Here is a 27883-nt window from a genome sequence, read left to right as displayed (position 1 = left end):
AACCAAACGTGTCGTTTCTGACCGCCACGGCTGAAGACAACGCTGCCTGCCTGTTCTGTACCCTTCACACCATCTCCCCCAAGCAGCAGCTTCACGCCTACATTAGCGAGATCAGCTTTGCACGTCTCAAGGTAGCGAACAGCACGAGGCCAAACTGCAAGCTCGAACATCTCAAAGAAGGAGGCGCCAAACTTCCAGATCTGCTGGGGCAAAGCTGAGCAGGGGATGGGATCTGCTCGCACCCTCCGAAACGGATGGGAAGCAGCCCGAGGGGTCGTGCCCACGGCGGGGTTTTCGTGTGTCTGTTTTAGCCAAGAGGTGATCCCGGCCAGACGAGGCTCTGCCGCGCTTCCAGCGGGCTGCCAGCAGCTGTCATTCTGCGTCCAAGCGCTGCAGTCGGGACGGGATGTCGCTTTGTTGTTGTTTTAATAAGGGGTGCTGCAGGGGCTTGGTATGCAAGTTAGTTTTCAGCGTTACTTAGGTATGTGGGATTAGAGAGTGGAAGAAAGGCCGTGGAAAAACTGAATTTATCCGGGCAAAGGGGGGGGTGGGGAGTTACGCAGAGATTTTCCCCGCTATTCCCCACCCGTTGGCTCCAAAGCTGGAAGACCCGGACCCAAAAGCTGAAGCATTGTTGTTGAGAAGGCTTCAGCTTGCTTTTTTGCCCATTTAGGGTGATTGCACGCGCCTCAGCGCCAGAGAAATGCTAGCATTGTTTGGGAGTTGGCTTCTCTTAATTGAAAAACAAAAGTAATATATATTTTTTTCATTTGCATGTCATTTAGCCTCCTTTTATTGGTGCTGCATGCTCTTCAGCCGGAGCTGGGGAAAAAAAAAATAAATGCAGTTGGGGCTGAGCAGAAGAGATAATCAGCCCGGAGCGGGTGGTGCTCTGGAGTCAACCATAATCGATTACACACAAAAAGCTTGTGCAATGCCTGGCTGGGTCGGAGCCTACTCAGCGACGAGTCCTTCGCTCTGCAGAGGGGAGGGAGAGGCATGTGCCTAGCGTGAGAGTGCTGCACGCATCAATTGCGCGCACGGTGCTGCACCTCGTCACTGCCGGGCTGTTTCAGGGACACAAAAGTCCCTGAAACTGGGCAGAAAGTTGAGAAGGTGCAGACTCGACTCCCAAATCCAAGTTTCCCAAATCTCAGGTACAGATGAACCTCACCGGGGCTTCTCGGAGGCTCTCCCCAGCACCTCACGCAAGCGCCGTCTCCCTGCTGGAACACGAAACGTTATTTTCCTCTCCTCCATCCCTCCTCGCTCCTCATCCTGGAGGGCTGCGTTGGCTGTATCCCGGCCCAACGGTAGTCAATGAGTGTTTTGTTACTGACTTCAGCAGGATGGGGAGTTGGCACCGATAGCTGCAGGACCAAAATAAAAAGGTCTTTTGTGCCAACTGGGTTCAGCTGGCAAGGCGAGGGCCAGGTCCTCCGAGCTACAAGATGCACGCGCCGCCGGGTCCAGCCCGAGGGACCACCTGAGCTGACAACCAGAGCAGGGGCATCCTCCTCCCGGCGCCTTTTCAGAGCTGGAAAGGAAGGGAAAGAGCGGAGGGGGACGCCAGTGGAAGGCTGGCAGCCTCTCCCAGCCTCGCTAAAGCCAGCGGAGCAAGCCCGGGTGTTGAGGTTTAAGGGCAGGGCTGGAGCGAGCCCTCGGAGAGGTGAGGGCCATGAGAAGCAGCCCTCCTCGGAGCGTTCATCTGTTGACCCCGGGGTCTTCAAATCCTGGCACGGCAGCATCCCTGGGAGGCAGAGCAGCTCGTACCACGCAGTAACGCACGGCTACGTTCAATGCGCTGCAGCTGGCTCGCAATTCGTACGCTGACAGGGCTGGGGGTTTCTTTTTTTTTCTTTTTTTTTTTGCAAGGCTGCTTCTCGGGATCTGCTGCAGATTTTACTCGTTCAAGTTTAATGCGTCCATGCTGCCTGGCAAGAGGGAGGGCTCCTGACAAGCGCTGCTGGGTAAGAATTTGGTTTTAATGGCAGAGGGCAGCAAAAAACAAAAAGCCCGATACCAGACGTGGGGCCGGGGAGCAGAACTGTGCTGGGCTTTCTGTCCTCTCCAGAACCATGCCCTCCTATTTACAAGGTTTGTTTTCCCTGACATTTGCACTTCACCTTAATGCTGGCTGCTTTTTTTTTAAAAAAAAAAAGGAGAAGGAAAAAAAAAAAGCGAGGTTTAATAAGCACTTACAAAACCCTCCTTTAGAGCTCTATCAAAAAATTGGCCTCCTGGGTAGCTCTGTGCTTCCAGAGAGCACAGGGAATTGTGTTTTTTTTTTTTTTTTTTCTGTTTACAAGCCTTCACTGCGAGGCTGTCGTCACCAGCAGCAACCGTAAGCGGCAGGTATTTCGCACGCACGTTTTTAGGGGCTGACTCTTCTCACCTCCTGCAGCGGATGGGTGCACCTCGGCTGCCGTGGAAGCTGCGGAGAGGCAGGCAGAGCTGCTCAGTGCTCAGGCTGGAAGCACCCCATGGGCAAATTCGGCGAGCGAGGCAGCTCCTGCTGTCGGCACCCACTGCTGAAGGCTGTGGCAGGTAGTACAGGGAGTGAGAGTGGTCTTTTCCAGCTCGGGCTAGCGACAAAATAAGAAGGGAAGCCACAGGGGGTGACTTTCAGAGGCTGATCTAAGGATTTAGCTCGGGTCGGTGCGAGGAAACCTCCTGGCAGAGGGGCGAGGAGAAGCTCTGGTGGGGTTTGGTGTTGGTGCCCGCAGCCTGCAGCCCCCCGTCCCTGCGGGCACGTCCGTGCGGAGCAGCAAGTAAGGTGAAGCCTCCCCTAGCAAATCAGCAAGGCAATTATAAAGGCAGTCAATAGCCTAACGCCAGCCAACGTGTTCCAGCGATATTTTGAAACTGTAATCTGATCCTACTGTTTCCATCCTCGTGCCTTGCCTGCTCTCCCTTGTTGCATACTGTACTATTTGAGGCCCAGAGGGCAAAGCAAGCTCTTGCTGTTTGTTAATGATCAGAAACTGCGTTTCGAGCGAGAGCTCTCCGCGCGCCGCCCACACGACTTTCTTGATAGTTTCTTCAACTCGCAGCCCGCCGAAGCCCCATTAGAAGGCTCTGCGAAAAACAAAAGGCAGCAAAAACAACCAGAAACACCACTTCGGCACTCCGCTTCTGTCTCCGGTTTCCAGCTCCTTTTCTACCAGGCTAAAAAAAGGCAAAGCCGCAGTCTAAGGCAATCTCCGACTCTGCAGTGTGTTAAGTCTTGCAGGAAACATATGCTGCTATTAAATTGGAAACAGTTTCTAATGCTGTCAGTTTGCTAAATGTAAGGCGCTCCCTTGGAAGAAGCGGAGCAGTTTTAATGTTTTTGACTAACTGCACACACCAAACAGAGTACGTCTGATAAAGCCGGAATGGGCTCCAATAAATATAGCTTGGGATAAATTACTGCCTCATTAAGTAATTGTTTGGGAAAAGGAGAGCAGGTTTTCTAGATTATAGCCGTGTTATTAAGGGTGTTTATAATATTAGGAATTCTATCGGGGTAGCAGACCTTAATACACGTTTAAATCAGACGAGCACTTGTTAGCTCGTTAAGCCATTAAAAACTACCCTGGCAGAACGAGGAGGTGAACGAGGCTGCACAGGTTGGGCGCGGGGAGAGCTCGCTGCGAAGGAAGGGGGCGGCCAGGCAAGAGCCCCGAGTACCAGCAGCTCCTGTCAGCGCAGAGGAGGAGAGGGCATAGCTGGAGAGCGCGCCGAGGCCAGAAAACGTTGAGTCAAACCGGGCTTTATTCGCGTACAGGAAGGCAGCCGCGTTTACTGGAACAAGAGCAGGTTTGGATTGCCCGGCAGCAGCAATTTCTCTCTGAAAAGGTCTCCGAGTGGCAATTCTCACGTGTTCGGCCTCCCCTCAGCATCCTCACGGCGGCGCCCACCCGGTGCCACAAAGACCCCAGCCTGCCCTTTTTTGGTCTCGTCCCAAACTGGAAACTTCACCAAACGCCCTCCCCACGGCTGCTAACACCATCTCACCACCAACACAGGCTTCGACGCAGACCTCGGTGGGTGACTGCTGCTAGTGGCTGCAACACTCGGGGCGGTCACGGGGCGAAGCCGCCTTCTCCTCGCGCCATATCCACGCAGACCCCTCTTTATATCCTCCCCCAGCACGGCTGCACGCACCATCTACTTAAACCAGTGCCCGTGCCACTGTGCAGGGACACCGAGGAGCCTCCTCGCCGGGCACGGGCTGTGCCGAGGCTCCCCCCGTGCTTCGAAGAGCCACCCCGATGAGCCGGGCCAAGGTTATTCTCCAATTCAGCCTCCACGTGGCGGCGTGAAGGAAGCTGCCAGGCCTGCCAAGCGTGAATCAAATTATACCGCGCTGCGTGCACGCGGCCCGGGACGGCTCTGCTGCCAGTAGCCAGAGCTCAAGGCGCAGGATCTGCGTTACGCACCTGGGCATCGGCAGCAGGAAACCGGAGCCGCAGTAAATAAAACCGGGCGCTGCGCTAGGCCAGCTCCTCGGACTTTACTACGCGATTAGCTGATGATTCAGGAGGCTCTGCTTGTTGTCACCTGAAAAACACGCGAGGGCTTCTACGCACAAGTCTCCCCGGGAGCAGCCAGGCTGCTCTGCCTGCTCTGCGCTGCTGTTTCTTTGCTGGCACCCGGGGCCTCCTCGCCCGGCAGCCGCCAGCCCTGCCAGCGGGAGCGGGGCACGAGGAGGGCTCCGCACGGGGAGGAGCAGGGCCAGCATCTCTTCCAGCAGTGGAGCAGCAGCAATTAAAGTGGCCGTGTAGCGCTTCGGGGCCCAATTGGGCCGAGAGCCGACCGCCTGCCTTTTCTTCCCACTTCAGAGCCCGCAGGCACCGGCAGAGCGAAAGCGCCGGCTGAGAGGAGGCTCCTTGCTTGGAAATTGCGTTCGAGCCGATCTGCAAGGGGCTGGTGCAGCCACAAGAAAGTGCCTGCTAAAATGCCACGCCTGCAACGCCAAGATGCTACTGGTCAGTCTCTACGGGAGGGTGACGAAACAGCAGGGCCGGCCGTACATCCTTCCTCCCCTGCGACGCCGCTCCCAACAATAGATCGGGGCAGCGCCGCGTCTCAGCGCGCAAGGCGTCTTGACAGGCACGTGCATGTCACGATCTGGCTGATATTTTTAGTGTATGCAGGGACCGAGCTCTACGGGATGTTGTGTGACTCCTATAAAGGTTAATGAGAGCGGTGTGTGCACCCAAGAGGGACCAGACCCCTTCGTGGGTAATAAGGGGGAGTTTTTCCTCGCGTCTTTATAATTACTTGGTTAGAGTCCTTGCTTGTGAGCGGATTGCAGTGCCTTTTCCCCAAAGATAGCTTGTTTTTCCCCCTCCTTGCAGACCCTTAATAAACACTTGGGGGAAAAAAAAAATACCCACACTGCTGTGGAAAGAACTGAATGGTTTGCCAAAAAGTAGGTTATTGCTCTGAAAACAGTGCTGAATAAATTATCACAGTCAAACTGAAAAGCAGCAAACTGAGGGGGGGGGAAGGGAGGGGAAGAGAAAAAACTCCAAAGAAACGTATACAGCAAAATGCAAAACACATCCCAGCAATGACAAGTCATTTTAGTTTCTGGCCTGCAGGTTTTATTTGTTAACCAGTTTCTTGCTATTGAAAGTTAAAAGAGGAGAAAAACAAAGATTGTAACAGAAGGCATTTCCCTGGCACTTTTTAAAGGAGTTACGCTGCACATGGGTTGTTTTCAACATCTTCACTTAAATAAAATGAACACAGCCCTGCAAACAAGAAAAGCCTGCGAGAAAAGCACCCGCCCGCCCTCGGGTTTCTTTTAGGGACGAGGAAAAGCTGCGGGGCATTTCTCCACCAGTGAGAACCCCCCCTAAAAAAAAAAAAGGTAGTTAAAGTTTGACATGAGAGTTTGCTGAGACGGTGTTAAGTGATGTTAGGCAACACGATGACTGCTGGCCTCTCAGCCCGCTGCACTGCAGCTCTCACATCTGTAGAAACACAGCGTGTGCTGCCCCGTCCAGCGAAGGAGCCTTCGGAGAGCTGATAAAGGGAACTTTGGCCAGCCTTGAGCTACTCTCAGCCATTACCAGCCACGAGTCGGAGAGGAAAGAGATTTAGTTTTTCCCAGCACCTGTTTGATTGCACAATAAAACTACTCCAGCGAAGCAGCCCCCTTTGAAATAGTCACCGTACGGTCCACGTAAATTTTATGTGTAGTGTTTTAAACGTTCTCAAATAAACCACTTTGACTTCTACGGGGACACCCCTTTAACAGCATATTTTAACAATTCAATACGTACTCTGAAGCATGCTCACTGCAGGTCAATTATCGTGGAACAAAAACCCGATCAGAAAGTAAGTCCCTGGGAATTAGGAGGGGAAAATACAGACGGAGAAGAGACCGGGAAACTGAAACTAAACCTCCTAAACCTCATTTTGTTTTCGGTCAGACACAAGCCATTCACCTCACCCAGGACGTTGTTACGCTAGTTTTCCCCACAATTAAACAAAAAGCAAAAACAAACAAAAAGAAAAGGGGAGGGAAAAAAAAAAAAAAAAAAAGAGCCAGCAAGCCTTCTGACAGCACATATGTACAATGTACGTTCTGCTGACAGCCCCAAGAAGCACGGCAGCAACAGGAAGCTTCCTGCTGTATGCTACATGCATACAGAAAATATGATCTCACTTCTCACTCGCGAGGCGTTTGTGTAATACTTCAGTTAGGGGAGGAAAGGGGAAGGGTTGCTTCGGTGGCCGGCTTTGCCAAACAGATGGAGAGGGAGGGGAGGAGAGCCTAGGCCGTGTGCTCCGTCACCGGAGGGTAACCTAAGCGAGTCACGGCCCCCCTGGGACAGCTGGCACCGAAGTCACCCCGGTCAAAACCCCTCCGACGGCAGCACGGCGCAATAAAGTGTAAGTCACTCCTCCTGCACGGGGCCGGGCGGCAACAAATCATGCTCCCAGAAAAGGCACAAACGGAGAGGGCTCCCTCACGGGCTCGCGTACAGAGATAAGGAAGCAGAAGGTTACCACTATGCTGTAAAAACGCCGTGGTTTGCGCACGAACGCCGGGCTCCTATCTTGATGAAGCGTGTATTTTAAAAATATGCAAATCCTATGCGTGCACGTGTACCTGCTAACCACTTCTTCCAAGGGTGAAAGGCTGCCTGTAAAAACACATGAAAAGGAAAGGGTTTGTGGAGGCACCGGAAGATGACGGCGTATTTCTGAATTAGGTTTTCAAACTTCGTTTTTGCAGCTACCTGAAGTTAAGACAAAGCTGCCTGTAGGCATCTGAAACTAGTCAGACCTGCTGTAGCAGTTGCACACAGTCTGCTTCAAATATGCCCTCCACGCTCCTTCCAACCTCCACCCCAACATATATCCGCATAGTTTGCCTCCGACCATGGGTGGTTCTTTCTATAGCGCAGCTCGCTCAGCCTCGCTGCCTGCCTGGCACGCCAGGAGCTTGTCAGAGGCTGAGGGTGCAGGCCTCGGTACCAAAAAGCTTGGAAACAGCAAAGGGAGGAGTTGGCAATTGTCACGTTTCCACCGAAGGCTCAAACAGCACGAGGGGTTCTGGGGAGGTCGAAGATCTGGGATCAAGAGAAGTGTTTTGTTTTTCATTAGAGATCATCTGAGCAAGTTTTCGGGCAAGTTTAGATCTTTCCACCAAGTCAGGGTTCCTTTGAAAAAGGAACTTCTTTCTTCTGCTACTTCCATATACCGCCCAGTTTTAAAAATAACATTAAAGAAAACAACCCACTTTTGCACTTTTCTCTTTTGTAACACACCAGAACACAACTTTATTCAAACTTGCCTGGGAGCAGAAGCTGCGAGATGAAATCAAATACGTCTTACTGGTGCGAAAGCAAGGGAAACAAGCTTTGGCTCCCAGTAATTACTCGGACTGAGATTCGTGTCATTCAATGCCACTTAAAACTCAATTCCGATGTGTTATTAATGAGAAGTTCCTCGTTAAGCCCACTGCTCATCAAAACACTGACCAGGTCATACAGACTGGGAACTTGGGGCGTTGTAGGGAAACCCTACAGTTATGTGCCGTGCAGGGCAGAGGACTGAACCCGGCCCCGTGTTTGGGCAAGTGATGGCTCAAACTTGCACACACAGGACACTGAGCATGGCTGTGACCCACAGCAACACCTTGGCCCCTCTGATGTGGCGGTGGCCACTGTCTCGCTTGCCCCAGCTGAGGCCTGGTCCCAGCGAAGCGAGGTGTGAAAGGCTCAAACTTGCTTTTTGGTGGCTTTTGGGCTCTGTAAGTCTTTTCCAGCTACCTTGCTCCTCACTATGACTTCACACCTTTCCTGAACCCTGCCTGCGCCGTACCCTCACGCTGCGCTGTGTCCCCAGAGACGGTCCCGGCTCTCCCTCAGGAACCCCTCGAAGCAACTCTTCCCCAGCCAGGAATTCCCCTCCGAGCTGGAGGAATCTCCCAACTGGTCGAGCACGGAGCCTTCACGGCTCCTCCCGGTCGCTCTGCGATGACACAGAGCATCTGACACGCTCGGCCAGGCCCACGGCGCCGCACGGTTTCTGTTCTGCACGGTGACACATCGCCTGGTCCCCGCCTGGGTAGCAGCGAGGGCACGGAGCCCGCTGCGCTCGGTGCGGCACCAAGGCGGGACGGGACGAGCAGCCTTATTTCTTCCACGCAGCCGCTGCACTCTCCCAGCCACATGTTTGCTTTGAACTTTGTTTTTGCTCGACTTCAGCGCACCCAACGGCAAAGTTAGCGCCGCGTTTACAGGGCTGCCTTTCCCCGCTTGCGTTGAACAGTCAGCATTGTTGTTTTATTTTTTTTTTTTTTTTGAGTGTTTGCACTGGTAATGCTGAACAAACCGAAAAACCTGCAGCCTCCGCTACAGCAAACACAAAAATTGACTTTGTTTATAGAAGAATTAAAGAACTAACACGTGTTGGAGGGTCCCTTTCCACTTATAGAAAGCAGGCACTTCTTCATGACAGCACAGCGTTTCTGACTGGCAGAAGCTTGGACACGAAACAAGCGGCAGAAAACGTGCAACACTGGGCCCCCGGAGAAAGTCGGCGCTGCTCTGGGATTGGCAAATTCGACTTCCTTCAAACCATTAATTAGCAAGAGCCTCATCCACGCTCCAGGCCCGTGCGCACTGCCAACCTGCTTCCATTTAAACTGGACCTTGCTCCCTCCTTGGGCACACTCGTGATCTTTGGACTCGGTAGCCGAGCGCTGCCGTTTCTGGCACTGATTTGTGCGTGTGCGCCTGCTCCGGCACTGCTGCAACTGGAGCTGCCTCCTCCTGCGCCGCTCGCACGTAGGGAGCTGGCTTGGAAGAAGGTGTATCCCTGCAATCCAGACCTTATAAAAAGTAGATTACCAGAAAACTACTTACACTTTCAGAGCGCTGCCTTCTCCCCGCCTGACAGATTACACTTTAAGATGTTACATAAAAGCAAAAATAGTCACAAGTATTTTGGATCACCTGTCTGGCGTTAGCGCTCTCGGAGATGAACTGTGCCAGGAGTATTTTACATCAGCGTGAAAAAAGTCAGAGTTCTTGAAAGGATTTTTTTTTTTTCCCCTATGAATTATTTATTGGAAAAATAAAAGCAGCTTGTGTAAATGATGGCAAAATCCTTCAAACTAGATACCGCATAAGATCTGCTGTACTTCACGGAAGCTAAAAAAAAAAAAAAAATTTGGAATATGAAATTTGAGGGTTTCCTTGATAGTAGAACATTATCTCAAACTCCTCGGTGCCTCTCAGGCAGACAGTTCAAGTGCCTGGGTTATTTATATCATTATTTCTACCAAAACACTGAGAGAAACAGTGGCATTACTTCATCTTTCCCATTAAAAAAAAAAATAGCAGGTGTACAAAGGAATACAATTACATTTCTTAATAAATCAGCACCTACAGATGTATTTAATGTTCTTAAAGACTGCTTCATCTACAGACAAAACCTGAAGTACCTACGGCTAGCAAGTTTCTTTTTGTTTGTTTTTAATCAGCTTCAGAGAGAAAGAAATCAGCTCGGCACAAAAAATCAAAGCGCTGCTTTAACATGCACAAAGTCTAGCTTCGTTCGTTAGCAGTCCAATCCAGTTCCTGCCCAAAAGGAGTGGGCGGTTTTTGCCACCAACTTAAATGGAAGTAGGATCAGTCACGGAAGGAGGAAAGCCTACAGCTGTGCTGTTAGGTGCTGCAGTGTGTGCCTGGACAATGAAGTGTCCCCTAGGACCGGCTCTCGTATACCTGCCTGGCAGCACGAAGTGACAGCATCCTGCTATCTCCACCACCACCGCTGGCCTGCTGTTAAATCACACCCCAAAGATACCACCTTAAAAAAAAAAAAAAAAAGCGTGCGTTTTAACTTCAGGCAGGAAAGGCTACTTCAGGCTCACCCTGCCTAATGCACTGCTCCATTTCTAAGGCATTTCTAAGTGTATAAAGCTACAGCAACTTCACAGCTCGTCTCCACAGTTTGCTTTACCAAGTGACAGCTTCCTGTGCGCTTCAGCAGGAACCGAGGAGCCTTCAAAAATACTCAGTACCCCGTGAGAAGCCCGCGGGACTTAGCACCGACACATCTGGATGGAGCATTTTGCGCAGGTGAATCCTTACAAACCTGCCTAAAAAGGCAGGAGCTGCCTCTTCGACTCAAACCGTGAGCCGCGCTTCAGACACACAGGCATACAAGCGATGTTAGGGGGCAGCCAAGCCCTCTCCCACCATTGTTTGAGCAATAACACGCTCCACGGCGGCCAAATCCAGCACCCACTGACGGCAGCGAGAGCCACCCTGCTGACTTCACCGGGCACCGGCTGAAAAAGCCTGCACTTCCCTGAGCCCCAGAGCTCTGGGCTGGCCTGAACGCAGGCGACAGCTCTGATGTGCCGCGCTGCCGGCCGGCGAAGGGGCGAGCGGCCCCCTGAGAGGGGGCAAAATGGGCAGATTTGGTTAATTTTACGCACGCGGCTGACCAGCAACTGCGAGTTTGCCACCGACGGTCCCCGAGGGACGGCACACGAACCTCTCTGCTGATTTCCAGCTAAAGCGTCCCAGCGTTTTCCAGCTGTGCTTGACTTAGTGCAAGCCATGACAGCGGGTAACCGCACGCCGATTTTCGTGCTCAAAGCAAGCTCCTCTCCCCAGATCCTGACACATCCTGCCGGCTCCCCACGCACCGAGGCGAGCGAGGCAGCGCACGCCCTGCACGGGGAGAGGGGGGCACTGCGAAAGAAGATTTGCTTCCCGGGGCTGGAGTCCCGCTCGAGGCGCAGCGTCTCCACCACCGCTTCCCGAAGACGAACAACCCCTGCCCGCTGAAGTTCCCCCCCCCACAGCCCCCGTTTCTCCTCCCTGGCTCAAGGAGAAGCCCCGCTAATCCCCAGCCAGCCCCGGGAGGGGTCCAGGCAGCGGGCTGGCCGTGCCCAGCCATATGTCAGCCCTGCTCCTGGGCACCCCAAATCCCCCCCAGGCCCTCGGGCTCGCCTTGCCACCACAGAAGCAACTTCAGGGGAACCCCAAAACCCTTCTCTCTTCTCAGGAAACCGGAGGGCGGCTGGGTCCTGAGGGCTCGAACGGCTCCCCCAGTGCTTGCAGTGGGGTTTCCTCCACTGGGGGGACTTTTGGGGGGCCAGTCCCGACCCAAAGCAAGCCCACCACCAGCACCTGCTCGTGCTGGGGGCACCGCGCATCGCCCAGGGGAAAGAGGAAGGGGGGAGGCAGCTTTTAAGGACAACTCCAGCCCTTTGGGGCTCACCTGCCCCCCCTCTTTCAGGCCGTGGGGCCCCCCAGCAGGGGGAATAGGGCGATTTGAGCAGCCCCCCCACCCCCCCCCCGGCCCCACTCACCACATGCAGCTCCCCCTGGGAACTCAAGCCTGGGGGGGTCGGCACCTCTCGCCCTCAGAGCAGCTCCATCTGTCGCTCCCGCGCCGGCTGGGAGGAGGAGGAGGAGGAGGAGGAGGAGGAGGAGGAGGAGGAGGAGGCAGTGTGAGGATTTAAGCCTCCGCTCCGGCCCGGCGGCTGCGCTCACGCAGCATTATACAATGGAGGAGGAGGAGGAGGAGGCGGGAGCAGCCCCGGCTCCAGCACCCGCCGCCAGCACTGACGCCAGGGGCGGCTCTGGCGAGCTCCTCGCCCTCCGGCAAAGCCCCGCCTCGGCCCGGCCTTCCTCCCCTTGCCTCCTCCTCCTCCTCCTCCTCCTCCTCCTCCTCCTCCTCCTCTCCCGGCTCGGCGGCCCCGGGCGGCAGCGGGCCCCGCTCCGGCACAAAGGCGGTCGCCAAGCGCCGACCGCAAAAATCCCAAATATCCCGGGCAGCCCCGGGGGGGGGCTGCTGCCTGTGTCCCCCCCTCCCCGTCCCCCCCTTTGCCTCAGCCGGGGGCTTTACCTGAGGGGACAGCGGTGTTCCCCCCCTCCCCGGTGTCCCCCCTGTCCCCTGAGGGAAAGCTGGGCCCTCAGTGGGGTTGCTTCCCTCAAATGTGGGTGGGTTCCCTCAAATTTGGGTGAGTTTCCCCAAATTGGAGTAGGTTTCCCCCAAATGTGTGTGGATTCCCTCAAATTTAGGTGGGTTCCCTCAAATTTGGGTGGGTTCCCTCAGATTTAGGTGGGACCCCCACACCCGTGTGGGCTGCAGCGCCTCAGGGTCCTGGCGCCATCCGGGGCGGTCGCGTCCCGGTGCGGCGCCTGTACTCGGGGCCAATAAAGCTTTAAGAGCAGCCATAAAGGTGATTATTAGTCATTAAGAGCACGACGTGTGTAGGTATTACGCTCGGAACGGCCTGTAATGATTTGTGATCCATCACGCTGACGGGCTGCTTGGAAATCCAAGTTCCCTCTCCAACCTGAAAACCAAAAAGAAGAATGGTACCTGGAAACCCTACGTCGAAAACCCACAGAGGACAGGGAAAAAAAAATAAAAATGGAGTGAACCCGCCAAAAGAGAAGGGCGATTTTACGGATTCTTGAAATTAGAACTGAAAAGCCACCCATCTAATTGGGGCTTCAAACAAAAAGACTGGAGACACCTTTCCTCCTCCGTCTGAGGAAATCCTCTGACTGCCGGGCAGAGGTGGCCCTGAGGCAGGTTTGTGAAGCCATCCCGAGCCCTTTACTGAATTTTGTCCCTGATAAGTGACTTTTGAACGGATCGCAAGGCGGCAGAAATTAAAACCTGGATCTCCCCTGGCTGGATGCTTCCTTGCAGACGGAAAATTTGGTGCTCGGGCTCAGGAAAACAAGGCTCTTCTTGGTTTAACAGCCGTCATAATAAAAATCACTCAATGAAAGGAAAAGCTTCATTTGCTTTAGGGCCTGACTGGTACCTGTCTGGTGAGCTTCAGTCCTCTCAAAAGCCAGCCAGAATATTTGGACATTTTCGACTTTGTTGGCTTTTAAAAGCCAAATCCACCAAATTTCAGAGCCCTCCTTTACACTGGTGCAGAAGGGGGACAACCCCAGTGACGTCTCTGAGTCTCCCCCAGCATATTCAAGAGCAGAATAAAGCCTTCTGTAGCCACAGCACCGCGAATCCCAACCCCTTTGCTTCCTAATTGAAGCACAGATTTTTTCTTCTCCACCCTCACATTCAAGAAGGCCACGACGCGTGTCGCCAGCAGGTCACACAACAGCTGCTGTCACCCCTCCAGCACCCAGTGGGCAACTCCTTTCATGCAGGCGCAGCAAGTTCAGAAACAGGCTGCATATTTTTATCTATTTACATTATTTTAGAGCGGTTCTGGCAGCCCAATTTCCTAGCTCCACCAGTGAAAACCTTTGCATCAGGGGGGTTGGTCCGGACTCGCAGCACGGCAGGATCTGGCCCCGTGTAATCGCGCCGGGGATGCATCCAGCCAAGCAGTGCCTGGCTTCTGGAGCTCAAAGTCCACGGCAGGCTTACAGTCCCTGCTCCTGGGTGTGTGCACGCTATCGCCAGGAGTATGGGCATAACCACAAACATTCACTAAATAAGATCTGGGCTCCACTCTGTTATCAAAGGCCCCAGTCTTGCCTTTTTATACTCGGCAGCAAAAGGCCTGAGCCTCTAGTGTATGAGTTTTGACCGCTCCTGACTTTGTTAGGTTGCTCCAATTTTACACTAGCATAAGAGAAAACTCACTGCCCCTCCTGTTTCCTACTGTAACTCCCCTGGGCCTTTCTTGGCAGGAGTTTATAGTCACGCTGTAACTCAGATTGTTCCTCTGAACACAACGAGCACAGCCTGCATCCACGCTCAGAAACACTCTCAGATGAGCACAGGTCATGACACAAATCGATACGAGCGGAGTTCCTGCCCACACTTTGCAGTGCTCAGGCCCCGCCGTGCCAGGACGAGGTTAGGCGACACAGAGCGAACGATCCCGCTGCCGATCGCGTCTCACGTTGCCTGGAGTGTGATTTAATGAGGCCCTGCAGGCCAGGCAGCTCGGCCCCACAGCCCCGGAGTGATCTGACCAGGAGGTGTCTGCGAGGCCCCAGCGCAGTTTGCCCAAACATGTTGGTAAGTGCAGGAACAGCCTGCGACCGAGCCACGAATGCTGGGCAGGGAAGGGAGTTGGCAGAGGCTTCCAGAATCCACAGGAGCAGGGGGAAAAGTCCCTGTGCTCCTGAGGAGCAGGCCATCGAGCTGCTCGCACAAGAGGATGACACGCTAAAAGAGAAGGAATTGTGTTTTTCGATAGTTACTGACCTGAAGTGGGCCACAGGCACAGCCTAAACACAGCCCTGTCTGTGTGCAAGGATGGACAAAGTTTGCCTGAGTGAGGCCAGGTCTTCCTTAGATCATTCAAAAACCCTCCTGTATCAAAAAGAAATCCATTAACAAACAGAAATCAAAGACTGGGAGGGGGGAACAGACACCAGGCTTCTCAGGGCGATTCATTAGAAATATTGCAGACTGCCAGGTAAGCTCTGGCTATCGACATCTGAGCCAGTTGGGAAACAGTGGCAACCTTTGGTGTGCTGGAACATCAGCACCCCTCAAATTTTGCCAAAAAAACACACAGTGAATTGTTTCCTCTGTTCCTAAGCACATCCTTGGCCCTTTTAGTTGCTATATGTGTTAATGCTGAGACTTCACCAGGTAAATGTAAGAACAAAACACCTTCTTCATTCTCTCCCTGGATGTCTTTGCATTAGCGCACACCGGAGCTGACAGCCAAACACGTAATGTTGCCCTGAGAGCAGACAACTTTTTGCAATGTCAGACCCTGCCAGCACCAATAACCTGGGAAAAGCTAACCCAAGGGCCTGCCTGTAGCCAAGGATGCTCATCCTACCAGAGCAGCGCTCCCCACCAAGCGACGCAGGTCTCACGGGTAAGAAGCAAGCATGCCACAAGCAAAGGCACGAATTAAATGTGATTAAATGCCACTAAGCCTCGAGACATCTCCCTTCAGGCAGCTCAGGGGTCAATACTGGCCTTCTGGAGGGGGCTGTGGGCAGGTGACGACAACAGCAGCAGCCTCGGAGCAGCAGGGAGCGACGCTCAGCAGCAGCCCCTCGACCAAAGCACTGCCGGTTTCTTCAGGCAAGGTTCAGATACAAATAAAAGCAAGCACCTCAAAATAATAAAAAAAAGAAACCAACAAACCCACAAAATTTGGGGTGCTGCATTACTGCAGCCTGCATCTGTGCATTACCAGGGAGCCGCACCTGTGAAAAGCTAGGCTGCCCTGCTTTAGATTTCATTTGGCTTTCATTTTTTCCTGCTGGTGCAACTCATCCGCTGTGACGAGGCTGCCGTGCACGTCCCAAGGCACAGAGGAATCAGCTGAAACAGAAGGAAGGAACGCTCCCCCTTCTCACTCCCATTTTAGCTTTTCTTTTCTTTTCTTTTTTTTATTTTTCTGCTTTAGTTCATGTTTTTCATCTCTAATGTTTCTGTGGCAGTAGGAGAAACGTCGTTCCCTAGAATGCATAATATGCTTAATTATCATTCTCCGTTAGTTCTCTAGGAAAAAAAAAAACTACCGGGGAAATCAGTTTAATTAATGAGTATGACCAAACGCAGCCTCAGTTCTAATGCAGTATCATATATTATATGTCCAATTGGGCAGTTGGTCTTACTTAGGTAAAATGAGCAGAGATGCAAAAACCACGGAGCTCGTGAATCAATATTCTGAGCGCAGCTAACCTCCTTCGTCTACTTATTCTGAGCCTTTCTGCAGACTTCGATGCCAACGTCTGTTCCCAAACACGCCTTTTGGCTTCGAGTGCTGCAGGATCGGGCCCACAGAATCCAGTAACGTACAGCTGTTGCTTGGCAGTGCCAAGGGTTGTGCCACACGGTAAATTTGTTAAGCAATAATTAAAAAAAAAAACCTTAACTGAGGTAGTCATACCTGGTAGAAATCCCCTGTGTGTGTCAAGGACAAAGGTGGCAAGGTTTCGTCTGAAAGTGAGACTTGGTGATCGAGATGCTTTTCAGAAGGGCTACTCTTCACATACGAAGTTATTAAGGAAATATTACGGAACAGGATTATCAGGAAAGAAAAAAAAAAAAAAAAAAAAAAACGCAGCGTGCATTAGCTGGCTTAGTCAGAGGAGGTTTTGCTGCATTCCTCATGCACTGAGATGACTCCCTCCCTCTGTAATTCCCTGTGCACTCCCAGTGCTCTGGAGACTGCTGGTGTGCATCATCCTCGCTCCGGCTGAAACACGCTGTCCTCTGACGGAAGTTCGCGCTGCCTACCGCTGCTGGGTCCACGCACAGCTTTCTGCTTTTCATAAACATCCTCGTTCCTTCCCAAATCCCATTCAGGCTGCATCACCTGCGAGATGTGCTTCGTTTCCGACCCAGGCCAGACTGTTCGCACCAAAGCTGGCTGTGCTGCACAAAGGCTCCTAACGGGGGCTCGGCTTTTCACTCATTCTTCTCAAGACACAGTGGTCTGTGCTTCACATCGAGTTAAGTTTTAAACAATCCAGGGCTGTGAAATGCTGCATTTACTTTTCTTTCCCTTTTAGTGCTCGCTCCGCAGCCTCTATCAAAAGCACAAGCCATTCTTTTCTGGAACACTTGGTTATGTTTTTTTTTTTTGAAGAGAGGCTACGCTGATATTCTGATGCTCCTCTAGTACCGGGGCCAGTGTGGTAAGAGAAAAAAATCTGCCGAGAGAACTGAAGGCTGTGTTTTACAACCGAAGAGGGAATACTTTAAATAAAGGAAAAAAAGAAAAGCAGAAACAGTGGGGAAGAATACAGAGAGATGGCCAGTCCTCAGGCCTAATTAACCACTGGTGTAAACAGATGTCACTGCAATCAAGCCAGAAGTCTCAGGCCACCCACTAGTCCCGAGCACAATCCCGACCTGATCCTGAAAACCTTAACGAGCTGCGGCTGTCGAACATGGGAGCCACACGGGCGCTTCAGAACAAAGGTTGCCACCGTCTCGCTTCCGCTGACGGACAACCTGCTCCGTCGGCAGCTCCTGCATAGGCGCGTTGGAATATGTTTAGCACTGCTCGAGCCTGCTGAAATGCCGAAGGCTTGGTAGACCACACGGGGCCACCAGCAGGGCGATGAGCGGCTCGGAGACGTTGGAGGTTCCTGCTCAGATGCGTGGCGTGAAGGAATCGTACGGCAGTATCGGGGTGTTTGAGGCTGGGGTGGCACACACAAAATGGTGTCGTGGCTACGGTGTTGGTGTAGGATTGCAATGTTATGTAGTATTTAAAACTATGTCACCGTAATATGATGTGTTCATGCTCAGATGCATTACCGGGGGGAAATAAAACTATTTCAGCCCTTATTTACATGAAAACATGAGTTAGTACGCTGACATCCAAATGAACGCGCCCACCTCTAGCTGCTTCTGCTGGCACGAGTACAACCTGTGCAGCATATGAAGCTCCTACACCATTCAGGGGGCTTGGGCGGTTCGTTTCAGACTCGTTTCTGCAGCTCCCTACAGCCACTAGATTCAGGCAGTACCTACCAAGTGAGACGAAGGGATTCTTGAGGTAATCCAAACTTGCAACAGTAAATCCTTCCTCCAGCTATCCCAGGTGCAAAACTCTCTACAGATGATGTTAATCTGAAGTCCCTTCAGGCAGACTGTTTGCTGGGGGGCTAATTTTAGGCAAGCAGCGAGTGACCTGCACAACTTCTTTAAGAAAAAAACCCCAAGCCCCAATAAAACAGAAGTTGAATCTGCAGGGCCAAATTTAGAAGAGAAAGAGAGGAGCTGACAAAAAAACCTAGCACAAGAACATCAAATGTAGCATAAACTCCCACTGCCGTTCTGTTCCACTACAAATAAACGAAGATCATATAGAACTGAACTCATTGAGGCTGTGCACTGAACGTACAAGTCTTTCCGTTTTAACCCTTCACAAAATGTGTGAATTCGTTAATTATGTGCAAAGGAAGGATTTTAAAAAAAGAGTGAATGAGCATATCGGATGCTTTTACTGCTGACGACTGCGGTAATGATTCATTTTCCCTCTCTACATTCCCTCGTGCTAAGAGTCAGCAGAAGCCCGTACTGTATGTGCAGGTAAACAGACCATGGGTGAAGCACTCATTGCTCAGCCTTACCCTAAAACCACCCCTATAACGGTGAGAGCTGTATTTTGGCTTACCGAAGAAAAAGGGAACTGTACACGTTCATTTACATTCTCCCCTAAGCTTTTTTATGCTCTCGCTTTGAAGGAAGCTGGTCGTTTACAGCGGCCATTAGACAAAGGCTAAGAGGGGCTTACACCTAATTAGTATTCCCAAACAAAGCTACATTAAAGCCTTGCAAACCCACCCAGCATTTAGGATCTACCACCAGGACAAAGCAAGAAGCTGAGGAGCCACAGTTTATCACCACGGGCCACCTTGCCCACCCTTTCACACCTCTCTCTCCCTCCCACGGTGACTTTGGGGAGGCAACGTCCTTACAATCTGCCTCTGGTTTTTGGGGGATGAGGCAGCTCTCCCGCCTGGTCACCCCCATCTGGGGGTGAGGAATATCGCCGAGGCTCTCCCTGCTTCTTCTCCCAAGCAGGGCCTTTCCCAGCACACAGGGATGGGCAGCAGGCTCCCAAACCTCTCTCCTTTACAGAGCGATTCCCTGCAGGCCCCCAGCTTTACCCCCCAGGCTCTAGCAGTTTTGTGTGCAGGAGGAAAGCTGTGCAGTGCCGTCAGGGCGCAGGCCAGCCATCGCTCCTGTCCCACAGCCTGCCCACAAGAGCGGGCGGCGGGCAGGCACTTCGCGGAAAGGGGCCAGCCTCCTTGTGAGAGCTGAGCAGAAATCGCCACCCTGGGTGAGAGACTTTGTGAGCAGCCAGCTCCAGGAGGGATGGATGTCCATCTGCTCTCATGCCCCGGGGCGTTTGCTAATCACCCACACCCAGGGGACATTCCTAGCCTGATTCCTGCTAAGACAAAGTCAGTAACCTCAGCTCCTTTCTTGCCTACCTACACTTATAATCCAGTGTTGGTAACCTTCAGGTTAAGTCTTCTCTTTGTTTTTTTTAGCCTCTTCTGCTAACTTTCCTCAGCTGGCTGTTCGGCCCATGCCACAAGAGCAAGAGAAGTTAAGCACATGTCGAAGCGCTGATAATTTGACTCAACACACGTCCACAAATACTGTTCCCATGCAGGTCAGCAGCCAGAAACCTCTTTTTGCTGGCAGCACTCTTCAAAGGAAACCCTTCCTCAGCTGAGCAGCTGGGAAAGTGCAAGTGCTGCACTCCTACCTCAGTTGTGGGGTCCAACAAAAAGAGTGGCCCCCCCCAAAAATGCATTACTCTTACCTGGGAGAAAGGAGACCGGGCATTTGCTGGGTTTGTTTGGGTTTTAAAACCAGGAGAACCTAAAACAAGGCAGGTTTGTTAACAAAACATCGTCTTCCATGAGATGTTCAGGTGAAAGACCTCAGACTCCCAGCATATTTTTGCTCGCTGTCACGGCTGATGTGGGCGAAATAAGGAGGAGAAAATGCATCGGTGGCTTTGAACCTCCTCTTTTATTTAGCAAAGACTCACCTTAAATTAATGGAAGCGGGGAGATCTTGAAATAAGCCTTAGCAAGTTTTAATCACACTTTTTCTTTTCGCGAGCTAGCCGTCATTCAGTAGCTAGGTGGTTCTAAATAAAGAACTCTAGTCAACAACAGGAAATAACTCCCACAGAAAAAAAAAAAAAAAAAAAGGGCAGAATACAAACTCTCAGCAACTCTTGTACATAGCTCACAACGGCCTTTTGTTCCTCGCACATTAAGTCTAAAATCTTTACTTTTCAGAACATGTTCTTGCTCTAAGTAATTAAAAGCTTGCTCTTGTTGCAAGTATGGATCCCTTCCTTGCCTTTCTCCCAGAAGGGTCACGTCTAAGAGTCAGAAAATCACAAGCTATTCCCGTTTCATTTAGGAAGGACGTTCTAGGAAAGCCACGCGATGACCAGGATTTTCAAAAGTTACTGATGGTGGTTTTTTCTTTTTTTCTTCTATTTTTCTTTTTATTTTTTTGGTGCAGGGGGAGGTGCAGTGCTGTGTCCTCAGCTGGAGACAGTTCACATGCCTCTTAACGTTCAGAAACCACTTTGTGTTCAGAAACTGCAGAGCACCTGGTCTGTGGGGAGGGGGATAAAGAAGAAGCCACGCAGCTCTAGCCGCTCTTTTAAAACTCAAGCCAGCGTCTAGAACCATCAGCTTTCAAATTACACAAGATGTCATGGACCAGTGCCTGCAGACACTACTGGCAGCGACCACCTGCCTCCTCCTGCACGCAGCCTTCCCAAATTCAGCAGAAGAGCCTGGCACCAGGGGCTGAGCCTGCTGTAAAACCAGAGCCACAGGCGGCAGCACGCAGGAAGCACAGGCTGAGCTTTGTGGAGGAAGCATTTTCAAGCACGACCCCAGGATTTCTGGAGTTTCTACGCTTCGGATTAACCCGCCTGGGCTTACAGCTGCCTTCACTGCACGCGTTAGGACAACAGCTTTCCCTCTGAAACCTATCCAGGATGGGTTCAGGCAGAAGGGTGACTAGGACGAAAAGCTTTTAGGAGATATTGGAAGCAGGCTGGGGACAAAAGCCTGGAAGAGAGCATAAACCTCCAGTCACCAAGAGACTGAGCCATGCCAGCACTGGATGGATGAGAAACTAAGGGAACATACACAGGAAGGGAAAAAGAAGTAAAACAACACAAGTTTGTTCTGGTTCAACTTCAGGCTCTGGAGTAGGATCTCCAGCTGCTCTCAGAGGAGCCCGCCCAGCTTGCAGTGCCCACGATGCCTACACACGCAGCTCTGTTTTCTTGTGACGCAGTACGCAGGGAAACCAGCTTTAACAATCTGTTGCTTGATGGTTTGTTTTTATAATTCCTTAAAAGTTTTCATTTGTGGTCTGGTGCTGTCAACAGCCAAGCTCTTCCATCAGGTGTCATTCGGGAACACATCGTGCTCCTCCCATGGCTTCCAGGGTACACTGAGCAAAGACGATCTCAGGCTTCACGAAGGGGGATACATTCCCACATTCCCCTCTCCATCCTCCAAATGGTTCTTGGAGAGGTGAGACTGTCCCCCTGGCAGAGGAGCACAGCTCCACGTCATGCATAGTGCTGACTGCAGGCCGGGGCCGGATCCTGCCACCTGTGTGAGTGCTCAGCAGACACACTTCAAAACCGGAAGAAACGGGAGGAGGCTGTCCACACAGACCTGGCAATATCAGACCCAAGACAGAAGCACCTGGCAACCTGATCTGTAGCCCTTTTGCTTCCTGGAGAATTAAGAGGGCTAGTGGAAGCAGGCTGCAGGGCTAAGCACAACGTACAGAAACGCACACATGAAATGTGGGAAAGAATACACCGCTTTACTGCACCTGGCTTTAAAAAAATTGTGGTATTTGGGTGGCAGGCTGGGGGATTTTAAGATGGTTGCTGTTCACTAGCTGGCATGGACAGGCTCCTGCTGAAGGTGGAAGAGCTTCTTGAGGAACATTGCTATCATTTGTGGTGTCTTCTGGAGTACGAACACATACATACCGGATTTTGGAGGCCAGTTTATTCCAGCAACTCTCCATCAAACCACCTGCCATGGCTGTGTCCCGTCAGAACCTGACTGCAAAACCAATTCCCAGGTTAGAGACGGGCCCTGTTCACATTACACAGCTGCAAGCACCGAGGTTACAGCTCCAGGCTGGCTTTTTGTAGCTGGAATGTAAGAAACGAGCTTGGTGTGCACATGGGTGTGCCACTGCGTTCGTGTGAGCGTGCACCAAAAGGCTACAGGAAGAGCAAATCAAATTTGCTTCCTAATGCAAAATGAATACACAGGCTGAAGCGACTCCACATTCAAATCTCACCCAAAATAAGTCTTGGTGGTTGCATTATAAACTCCTCGAAAGTGGGTTCAAACCTGAACTTGCAATTACAGCCTTGTCTGGTTTAGAAAAGACTTCAGATGTCACTGCTGAGAGGGCCAGCCTCCTCTTGAACCTTCAGAAAGGAAGAAAAACCGACGTGGCAAAGTATCCTACAGAAGCTGCCCCCTTCTTTCCCCGCTCTCACCCATTAGATTAAATACTACAACTGCTTCAGTGGGACCAGCACGCTTTAAAAGATGCAGTCTCTTTCTCTCTGTCTTTTTCCCTCTCTCACTGAATGATATTTCTGCCCACATGCACTGACACATACAGTGTCTAACAAGGCTGTGATTCATTTTCAGTTCTAGTCATGCTCACAAGTGATGTAGCACACTCGCTGTGCCTTCGGGATCTGCGTAATTTAGCTTCATTTTCTCTGCCCCCACCCTGCATTAAGTGAAGTTCCAACAAAGCCAAGTCATCTCCCACCAACTCGCCCTCCCACCTGCTTGGGGGATGCATGCAGCAGGAACCTGAACAATAATAATAATAATAATTAAAATAAAACAAAAAGAGAGAAGGGGATGAGAGCTGGAGAGATACCATGAATTGTTAGAAAGCTTTCTAACACCAGCAAGGAGTGAATAACAGCCACCACGGGCTGCATACTACCTGACCACCCAAGGAGCTGGATCAGTCCTGAATCATCTCACCCAACCTGTTGAAAGCAGCCGTGCGTCTTGCATCGTGAGCATCACGCACGCTCATGCTGCAGGAATGATTGCCGTGCTAAATTGCAGCCGGCGATTCGTAAAGGCCAACGCCACCACAGCAGCCTCGTGGTGACCACTCGCTCACCCCGTGTCCTGCAGCAGAAGCGTTGGGGGCGTCCCTGCCACGTCCCAGCTCCGAAGCTCTCGCGTCCAGCGGCCGCCGTCCCTCAGAGCTGCACGCGGTGGGTTGGGGCTACAACCGACAAGCTGCTTCCCAGCTAAACTCCACGTATGTGAGGCACGAGGCCAAACGTGAACAAAGTGAAAGACGGGCTTGTTGTTTGATAGATCTCAGTATCTCACTGGCGTTCCAAATTCATCTCAGATGCCGCAGTGCATTACACGAGCAGTTCTCTGGTTACTTCCCAGAGCCAAGATGCTTTAACGTGCGAGTTAGAAAGCGCTCACACCCCCATCACGCTGACTTTTCTAGCTCTCCCCCACCTTCAACCTGGAAGTCTGTTTTGATGGAACAGAAATCTTGATTTTCGAGCGAAAAACAAGTCAACTGAGTTTCTTCAGCAGAAGTCCCCAGACAGAAGTGAGTCACTGCAGACTCCTTCAAGCAGATCTTGGTGATCTGCATGACTTCCCTAATCCCTCACCAATGGCACCAGGAAAGAAGAATTAGCAGCAGAAGCTAGAAGGCACTTCAGCATCAGAGACACGATTACCGAGAGGGTCGCTGTCACCGCAGAGGCGCAGTGAGCTGAGGGGACACGTTCAGCCCTTCTCCGTTTAGGTGAAAGATGTGTGTGAGGCTCCCCACCCGCTAGGCAGACTCACCTTGCTGCCCCCCTCTCACGACCCACAAGAGCAAGCGGGAGCAGGGATTCAGTTCCTGCCTGCTGTAGGGGCCCATCGCCCCCTCCTTCACCAAATGCTCGTTGGGTTGGTCCTGTATAGGATGGGAGAGGAAGGGGATCAGCTCAGGGGGCTCCAGGAGCCCCGAGACAGGAGGAGGAGGGCAGGGCAGCCCTGGGGGTGGCCACTTGCTGCGAGTAACGGCCGGGCAAAGCGAGCAGCGGGCTGTCATTTCGGCAGGCAGGCCACTGCCTCATTTGGCAAATTGAAGAAATGAAGCACGGGGAAACTACTGGATGGCTAGGAGAAGCTTATTGTGGAAATGAAAGTCAAACCCATGTGTTTTGATTTCCCGAGCGCTCAAGACAAGTCCGGCCTCCTCCATCCACGAGTCACACTGTAAACGTCCTCAGGGCAGGGCCTGCACCTCTCATTTGCTTTACGTCTGTGGCTTTCAATCTTTCCTGGTTTGCAGATCCCTTCGTGCTCTCTAACAGGGCCGTGCATTTCAATCTGCTGACAACAGGCTTGCTTTCCCCGGCTTTCCAGCACATCTTACACGTAGCCCGTGGATCCGAGCGAGCCGACAAGCACGGTCTGCTCCTCGTGGGCCTTGCTGTGGGTCCCCGCGGGTCCCCCTCTTCCCAACCGAGCCTGCACACTGCAAGAGTCGGATCAGGCACTTGCAAAGTAGCCCCAACTCGGTCTAGGTGCCCTAATTCGAGACGAAAGCGCAGAGCTTCCCTGTCATTTCAGCGTTTCCCGTCTCAAGGTATGGGAGCTGTTGATCTCCCACATGAAAATGCATGATGCTGTCAGCCCAGCCTAAGGGCTGTTATTTAATTTACTTGAGGAGGTAAGTGAAAGCCCCTTCATGCAAATGCTTACAATGTGATCTGGAAAACAGCAGGCGTAATTAGATAAAATGGCAGCAAAGCCCACCAGGGAAATAATGTTAATTCATGAGGATTTTCCTCTCCACCTCCCTCTCAGCAAAATTCGAAGCCGGGGTGGGTGGGGGGGATCAGATGGGGATGCACCTCACCGACGCATCTGGTGGCGAAGCGGAAAAGCAGGACGGCGAGAGAGGGGGTCACCTAAAAGCTGCCTCACCGGGGCACCTCCGCGGCAGGATTAGCAGTCCACACTCCTAAGCGAGGAAGCACTGAAAGCAGAAATCGTTTCGTCACTGTCATAAGCTGTTCCTCGTAGAGATGCAATAAGCAGCAGCTCTCAACTTCGCACCGTCTCCTGGCCGTGGCCTAACCAGGCAACGCAGCAGACTCGGCACATGACAAAGCCCTCGGCGCGTGCCCCCGCCTCCAGTAACAATAAAAAAAAAAAAAAAAAAAAATCAGAGCTCTTTCGCAATGCTCCAGAGCAGGTCTGGCATTTCCAACCCACTCAAATTCCTCCCCTCAAAAACATCCAGGAATGGGTTTTGGCCAAACTCTGTCGATGGCATCGCTGGCGAAGGAGAGTGCCGGGGCGCTGTGGGGGCGCTCCCGTAGGGCTGCGGTGCCCTCGTGGCGGGCTCGGGGAGCTGTGGCTCTGCCCCCCAGCTCCTGACGGCCTCTCCCTCCCAGCCAGGAGCCAGCCAGGGAAGTCACCTCCTGCTTGCCGACCTGCCGCTACCAAAATGGATCCCAATTAGCCGACTCCCTCCCAGCTCTTAGGAAAGAGAGGCATTTTTTGTTGTTGAGTAATTACGCCTCACGAAATGGCTCACATCCCTGGTTGATTAGGTCACAACACACTGTGAACAAACTGATGTAACAGAGATATCTTTAACCTGCTAAATTAAGGCATACTTTCTCAATATAGAAAGCTTAATTGAAGCCATGCATGGGGTACTCACTGAAGGCATCTAGACACAGACTTGGAACGCTCGCGAGCAAACAGCGGTGCAGAGCGAAAGGCAAAACCTGCGTGCATCCAACTGGCACGTTAACTGGGAAAAAAATGTTTTGTTTGCTTGCCGTGAGGACAGCACGGGACTCCAAGCGATTGCAGCAGTGCGGTACCAGCAGTTGAACGCGTAACGGCGATATTCAGGTGGCACGGCAGGAAGGGAAGAAGAGGTTTCCTGTTTCCTTGTTGCTTTATGTGCTTTCCCCTGCCTAACAGAGGGAGCACCTCCTCCTCTCCTCAGGGGTATGCTTGTTGCAGCACCAGGAGCACACCAAGCTGTTTTATGCCAGGGGTCCCCAAACGCAGCCCCCGAGCACCTCTTACCCCAGGCAGCTTGCACAGCACTTCAACTAAGCGTGACCCCATTTTCTCTCCCTTCACAAAACCCCAAACTTTAGCCTGCCCCCCCAGAACAAACCTCCAGCTGCCCGGGGAACAGCAGCTCGCCACTATCTCTATCGAGCTGCCCATCCTAGCACACCGGTTTACTTAAACCCAAGCCAAATTCCCCAGGCCTGTAAATACCAGTGACTTCCTGATTTGGGGACGTGCCCTTCGATGAAAAAGGAAGCCGTTTGCTTTACAGACCATGGCCCTGAGCCCTCAAAATGCTGCGCCTGTGCGTAGCGGGAGCACGCGAGCGCTTCAATCCAAGGTAAGCATTCGTCGAAGCGAGGCCAATGCTTCCTGTTGCAGTTAAAAACACATTACACGGCTCCGATGGAAAAATAGGACTGCAACACCAAATCTACCCTTCTCTCCCCATTTCGGGGGGCGGGGAAGCACACGCAATGTAAATACACGCGGCGAGGGCCTGGAGAGAGCGAGTGCCATTACCAGCTTTATACCACGGTGGCTTTTTAAATCGGGAAGCCGTCTGGGTGTCATTTAATCTCCTAGATTAAAATCACTTAGCGAATATTGTATTGTTTCCCTGTTCTCCCCGTCGTTTCGGCGTGCGGGGCCTCGCCGGTGCTCTGCTGCTGGCTAACTCGCCGCTAATGAAACCTCGCGCGGGAGCAGCTGCCGGAATCTGTGTCAAACTGCATCTGGCACCCATCTATCTTCCAGCCATCTAAATTCACCTCTGAAATCATACAAAAGCAGCCGCAGAGCTCCCTGCAGCCACTCCGACACACCAGTCTTTGTCTCATCAAGCCTGTTAAGCAATTTAAAGCAATTTATTTTTTTTAATTCGCCTCGTGTTTTCCAGTGGCAGCTTTTTCAAAAGAAGCGAAGAAGTTGAGAAAAAAATAGGGGGGGGGGGGAGAAAAAAAAGTGTCTTTTTTTTTCTTTTCTTTCCTTTTTTTTTTTTTTTTTTTAAAGCCTGTCAAGCTCACAGTAGACTATCATTAAACCAGTTTTGGCTGAAACGGTATGTTTAGGGGTTTTCCAATGGAGACACTCTGGTGCCTGCAACATTCAGACAGGGAGGGGAGGCTGCTATACAATTGTTGAATTGTTGTCATGGCTATTAAATATGCTGTAGCACAAATACCCAACAGGGCTGAAGGTTTGCAGTGTATTGGCTCTGGAGAGGTATCAAAAATACTGGTATTAACTAGCAGATAACTGAGTTATACAAACACTGAATAAAAGATTAAGTCAAAAGTTGTAAAAGGTTTTATTAACTCCACTCCAATCCCTTCCCCCCTCGCTCCCTACTTGGGGCTTAAAGTGCCCTGTAAATTTAAAATATTTGACATTTACTGGAGTGTTAATTTGACCGAGTCTCCTCTAACGTTTGGGGCAGAGCTGCCTCTTCTCTGCATTTTCTGCAGAGGGCAGGAGTTTTGCTCCACCATCTCGTTAGGCTGACGAGCGGCTGCTGGAGAGCGAGTGGCACAGTAAAGCCACGACTTGCTGACTAAAACAGGTTAATGAAAAACAGGCTGGTGACTGAAATTGAAACTTCTCATTTCTCTCAAGAAAAGGGTGTCCTGTCAAGGCAGAGCTGAGCGTGGCTGTTTAGCAGCTTTCAGAGAAGCGCTGCTCAACGCAGCGGCACCGCAAGCTTCGCCAGGCGAGAGGAAGGGACCCGGCCCCAGCGTGGGCACAGCCCCGGCACGCACAGGGCCCGGCCAGGAGAGAGGAGATCCGCTCCTGGAGGATGTCTG

The 27883-nt window shown here is 51.9% G+C and overlaps 1 protein-coding gene across 3 annotated transcripts in view; it reads right to left on the bottom strand.

Moving 5' to 3' along the window:
* SERTAD2 (SERTA domain containing 2) overlaps positions 1 to 27883 on the bottom strand; it is a 77401-nt gene that overhangs the window by 7213 nt on the left and 42305 nt on the right. Inside the window, exon 1 of one of the 3 annotated variants that reach the window (XM_082756533.1) lies at positions 11840 to 12103. The exons of the other annotated variants lie outside the window; for them this stretch is intronic. The gene's annotated coding sequence lies outside the window, so the exon portion shown is untranslated. Of the gene's footprint in view, positions 1 to 11839; positions 12104 to 27883 lie in introns of those variants that run through there. 3 annotated transcript variants of the gene reach the window in all.

Source organism: Aythya marila (genome assembly GCF_965140915.1).
Source record: "Aythya marila genome assembly, chromosome: 3".
Lineage (NCBI taxonomy): Eukaryota > Metazoa > Chordata > Aves > Anseriformes > Anatidae > Aythya > Aythya marila.
This window is presented reverse-complemented; position numbering and strand designations above follow the sequence as displayed.